This window comes from Molossus molossus, unplaced genomic scaffold (assembly GCF_014108415.1).
Source record: "Molossus molossus isolate mMolMol1 unplaced genomic scaffold, mMolMol1.p scaffold_m16_p_1, whole genome shotgun sequence".
NCBI lineage: Eukaryota > Metazoa > Chordata > Mammalia > Chiroptera > Molossidae > Molossus > Molossus molossus.
In genome coordinates, this window is record NW_023425344.1 from 171,365,830 (window position 1) to 171,372,077 (window position 6,248).

The following is a 6,248-nucleotide window of genomic DNA, read 5'->3' on the forward strand; positions in this document are numbered from 1 at the left end:
CTTCTTTTTTTTATCTTCATCTGAGGACATTTTTCCATTTTTTGTTCAGAGAGAGAGAGAGAGAGAGAGAGAGAGAGAAACAACCACATGAAAGGGACACATTGAGTGGCTGCCACCCACACGACCCAACCAAGGCTGGGGACAAACTGCAACTGAGGTACGTGCCCTTAGCAGGAACCGAACCCGGGTCTTTCTGGACCGCAGGCTGACACTCTAACCACTGAGCCAAACCGGCCAGGGCCGCCTTCTTCTTTTTTAAAGCATGTTTTCATTGATTTTAGAAAGAGAGGGAGAGAGAAACAGTAATTGGCTGCCTCCTGCATGCCCCCTACAGGAGATCCAGCCCGCAACCAGGGCATATGCCCTGACCTGGAATAGAACCTGTGATCTCTTGGTGTATGGGAGAACCCTCAACCAACTGGGCCATACTAGCCAGGGCTCATGATCCTTCTTTTTCTGCTCTCCTTTTTTGTTACATAATTCATAATTTTGTTCACTGTTTATTGTCCCCCCGCCCCCCCCAATCTAAGCTCCATGAGGCCAAGAATCTTTGTGTTTTTTTTTTTTTCTTTCACTAGTCTAGCTCAGGCAACTTGAAAAATACCTACCATATATTAGTTGCATAAATGGATTCCTTACAGCACAGGGGTTAGAAATGCTTCCTTTCCTATTTAAACCTGAATTTAAGGCCCATTTTTTGACAGTTACTACATATGTGATCTCAAGCAACCTCCCCAAGTCTAGATTCCCTTATCTGTTAAATTTGGATAAGATCCACTTTATGGGGGCTGTTGTGAGGACTGAATGAGAGAAGGCAAGTGAGGTACTAAACAAAGTACCTAGCACATAATAAATCCTCATTAAACAGCTGTTATTGTTGTCTTCCTCTTTGGTCAGTTACCAAATCCTTTGATTATTCCTATGGGATGACTATCTGCTTTTCATTCTTATTGCCACTATGGAAATTTACTCTTTTTACAGATTGCCTGGTCTGGCACAGTAGAGACTCTTACTGGTCCACATTCTTGAAATATTTTTCTTGAGCAAGATCTCACTGGGTTGCTTCTCTGTGTAGATTTCTTTGAGCTACTGAATAAAATTGTCTTTAACTTAGTGTTCAGTTTTCTACAAGTTGACCTGTACCTATTTCTATTCTCAGGCTACCCTCCACAGCACTGCTCTGAGCACTGCCTGTCACTACTCAAACTCTCCATTTCCCCCATACCCCTATTACTTATGTAAGTACTATTTATTCCCATCTCCTCTTCTGAGTAGCTCAAGTTCACCAATTGTTCTCTTTTCCTCCAAATGCCCAGTGCATATCATTTGAATCTTTTATTAGCCTGAACCAAATGAAATGGCCATTTTTGTAGGTCAAAATGGTCAAATATTGGTTTGACTTAAAGAATTGTATGCCTTGCTCTGGCCAGTTTGGCTCGGTGGGTAGAGTGTCAGCCCGAGGACCGAAGGGTGATGGGTTTAATTCCAGGTCAAGAGCATGTACCTGGGTTGCAGGTTCAATCCCTGGCCCTGGTTTGGGGTGTGTGGGAGGCAACCAATCAATGTGTCTTTCTCACATCGATGTTTCTCCCCACCCCGCCCTTCCTCCCACTCTACCTAAAAAAAAAAAAAAATCAATGGAAAAATATCCTTGGGTGAGGATGAATAAAAAGACAACACAAACAAACAAACAAAAAAGAGTTGTACGGCCTGGCCGGTGTGGCTCAGTGGTTGAGCGTCGACCCATGCACTAAGAGGTCACCAGTTCAATTCCCGGTCAGGGCACATACCCAGGTGTGGGCCTGATCCCCAGTGTGGGGCATGCAGGAGGCAGCCAATCGATGTTCTCTCTCACTGATGTTTCTCTCTCTCTCCCCCTCTCTCTAATATCAATTTAAAAAAAAAGTTGTATGCTTGGGCTTCACCAAAGATCACCAGGGCAGATGATGGGTATTTTTCATCTCTGTATCCTCTATCACCCCTGGCATGGAGCTTGGCTAATTAAAGTTTAATAAATGACTCTTAAATGGAACTGAAAACTAAAGAAAGAAAGGGTACAACTGAGAAATGTTTTCATAGCTGCAATTCTTTCCTTCTCATGTAGACATGGTTGCTGTAAAGCACTTCTGGATATTCACTACCATGAAGTTTGGGGATATTTTATTTTTTAAATATTTTTTATTGGTTTTTAGAGAGGGAGGGGGGGGAGAGAGAGAGAGAGAGAGAGATAGATAGAGAGAGAGAGAGAGACAGAGACACTGATCAGTTGCCTCCTGCACACACCCTAACTGGGGATCGAACCCATAAACATTTGGTGCACGTGATGACACTTAACCAACTGAGCCACACCATCCAGGGAAGTTTGGGAATATTGTAAATCACACATACTGCAGGCCATAAGAATTATTTCACACATTATACAAATCTTGATTTCTTCTTGAGGTTGCATTTAAGCTGGGCCCTGAAAGACACATAGGATTTGGGATGCTGTATACACTTTACTACTCTTAAGGATCCTTCCTGGAAGGAATCAACTTCATTTTATTTTTTCTTTTAATCCTCAACCAAGGATACATTGATGTGAGAGAGAGACATCGACTGGCTGCTTCTTGCACAACCCCAACCAGGGCCAGAGACCAAACCACAACCAAAGCATGGCCCTTCGAATCCGCAACTCTTTGATCAGTGCTGGCCGATGCTCTAACCACTGTGCCAAACTGGTCAGGGCCGACCTCATTTTCAATACAAAAACAAACTGAAAACTGGAATTCTGTTTTGCTCCCCAGTATATCTTCAATGCCAAACACTATTTGGGTTTTCTTTTTTGTTTGTTTTTTGAAGAGATTTGAGAATAAATGAGAAATCCTGATCTCAAAAACTTAAAAAGGTCAGAGATTTTATATTAGAATTTGAGATTTTTCCACATAGGCAAATGAATTCCTCTGGGAAATCTTTCAGAAAGACAAAACCCCTTGCCGATTCCATTAATAAGGGAAATCCCCTGGAAGCAGAGTTCATGAATATGAGCCACTGAGTGCCAAACAGCAGCTAAACTACACAACCAGGTGGACTTCCCCTGGGGTTGAGGAGCTTTCACCAAAGTCTGAGTACAAATACGCCTGCAGCTTTATCACCAGCCTATGGGGGCAGACTTGCTGGGTCGGTGTGGAAAGTTTGATCTTCCTCTCTGTGGGGCCACCAAGTTAGATTTTTTGAAATGACTTTCTGGTTTTTTGAAAAATTTCAGAGATGACTTGACATCTCGTGAATCTTGGAAAATCTCCTTGGGGCCTCCGTTTGGCAAGGCCCACATTCTCCCCCCTGGGGGTGGAGGTGGGTGGAACGTAGGGGTTACCCATAAGGCAAAGGTAAAGAGTGGCAGCGTAGGTTCCCAGTGACTACAGACATGCCGAATGATATGCCATTTAAAGATAAGATTAAGAATTTAGTCCTTAGCTTAAGAAGCTCGGCTGACAGTTTTAGAGAGCCAGGGCATAAAAAAATAAAATGTATCTGTGTTTCCATGTGATATTAGTAGGTGTTAAAACACAATGCCCTGTAAGTTGGCCATAAACACTGATAACACAGTATCTTAGGAAAGTTAGGATTCCCCAGTGTCAAGTGTGGCCAGGTCAGAGCTAGGGATATAGCAGCTCTGGGTTAACAGGTGGAGGGAAGTAGGGTTCTGCCCAGCTCCCTGGCCAGACTTTCATCAATCAGTGCTTCCTCAGAGGACTACGGGCAAGAACCTGGCTCTCTTTGTATCTTTCTCATACCAATCTCAGTCCTGCCATTCTTCCTGTACACCAGTAGCTGTGGTTGGCTGCCTAGGAGTTGTTATTCTGGCTGAGTCTCCGGAAAGGAGAAAAGGTGATTTTTCTGTACTCCAGTTCTATAATTCATGGGCAAAGGAAAGGGCACAAATGAGACACTAAATGTGAGGTGGGGTGTGCTCACATGAGGCATTTGGTGAGGCTTTTACTTAAAAACCCTTCAAACCGCTTGCCTAACCAGATTCCAATAAAGCAACACTTCCCAGCCCCATTCCCTTGTCCATAACATCTAATGTGGTTCTCTCACCCTCAAATACCAACAGTGGGTACAGTATGGTGTCTATCAACATAGTAGTCAGCTAACTGTCATTTCCCTTCTCCATCCTTTCCTTAATTCTGTGCCTGTATTATATCAGTCATCCCTAATAATAATAGTGCTGTCTTTTGATTTGAAAGGAAATAAACCTGTATCAGCTCAACCCAAAAGACATTTAACTAAAATTACCTTTTTTATAGAGCCAAACCTTTAGCTTTCAGTTTACCATTTGATTTTTAGCTATAACAACTTCAGTATTATCCTTACAACTTTTGATGTTTCTTTTGTTTTCCCAAACTACCTGTTAAATGAAGACCCAATGCTTGACTGCCTGCTTTGATCTTTTGTTTCTGAAACACTGAGAATTCTTGTGGGTCTCCACGAAATACTCGAAGAAGTAATGGAAGACCCCAGCTGGACTGGGCTTAACCGCTGGTGGTTTTTAACATACAACTTCCCCTTAGGCATGATAACAGGAAAACCTCTATAGCTTGAAAGACCAGCAAATGTTCCAGTGAAAAATAAGATGGGGAAAGGAGGCACCTGAATCTGGAACATGGTCAGGCTCTGCTCTGAGTGTCAGAAGCACTGGACTTGAATTTGAGCCTTGCCACAGACTAACCTGGTGTCCATGGCCAAACAGGTGAGCGTGCTGTATCCACTTTAAAGGTATAGAGGAAAAAAATGTTAACCACTACAGTGAAAATAAGCCACCTACTAGTAAACTTGAACTCAGCTTCTCTCTGTGAAAGGAGGGGGTACTGGTGAGTAAGACCTGGATTCTTGGCTATTTTGCTTTGATCTATCCCTAATACAGAAGGAAACCAAGTATTGCACCAACCTGCACTGCTGTACTCTGCCGCTGTTCAGAAGTGAAACTCAGTCTGTCTTCTTAACTTGGAAAGCGGCCAGTTCTTACCCACCCTGTGCCATACACATGCAGCCTTACCATGACCGTGGACAGGAGGATGGGAACAGTAAGAATCAAGTAGTTCACTGGGTCTTTATGAATGTTATTTAAATTTGTTCACTTTGTTCACCACCCTCACCCTTACACCCACACCACTCCAGCCCTTGATCAGGTGGGGAAAGGGAGGTGCAGAGGTTGGCCAGGAACCAAGAAAGTGAGTCAAGAACAGAGAGGAAATAAGACTCAACAGCCTTCCCTTTAGCCTAGAGATACTTCCTCTTCCTTGAGGTTTCCTAATTGGCTTCCTCTAATTCCTATTTTCTTTTCACAAAATTAAGTTATCTCTGATGTTCAGAGTGAGCCAAATTCTCTTGGGATAATGGCAGAGAGCAAACAAATGAGGTTTCTGATCATTATCACCAATATTTTCAGTCACTAATTTAGAAACCAGTTCTTCAGACTCAGTTATTGATGGGAAAGCAAGAGAGTTCTCTAGTTTTACTTTCTACTTGCTGTGAAAAGGGGTTGATGGATCTCATCTAAGGCCCCCAAACTTCACTGACTGCATTTCATTCATAGCGGTGAAAAAAAGGTAAGTTTCAAAAAAAAAAATCAACCACAGGCTCTGGTCAGGTAGCTCAGTTGGCTAGAGCATCGTCCCGATACACCAGTCAGGGCACACGAATCAGCCAATGAATGCATTAATGAGTGGAACAACAAATCTCTCTCTCCCTCCTTCCTTCTCTCCCACTAAAAAATCTAAAACATTTCCAAGATTAAGTACAGCATAGGGTATATAGTCAATAACATTGTAATAACTATGTATTGTGCCAGGTGGTTACTGGAAACATCGATAGGAAAACTTATAGTTTACTAGTAAACTATATGTCTAATCACTATGCTATACATCTGAAACTAATACAAAATAATAATGAATGTAAACTGTAATTAAAAAATAAAAATTAAAAATATCAGAAAAAGAAAAAACAAAACATTTCCCAGATTATAAACTCTGGAATGATGTCTTATAGGTACAGGCAAATTTTATCATAATGCCATGTATATAGTAGATGCCTAATAAATAAACATTTAATGCATTTAGGACATAGGAGGGGTTTAAATGGTATGACTATAGATGGGGACACTGATAAATTATTTCTTGAGGATCAGTCAAAACATCAGACCCCAAAGACTATGTTCTTGAGCTAGCCAGCGTACACACAAAATACCTAGGAGCACCCTGGCCAGG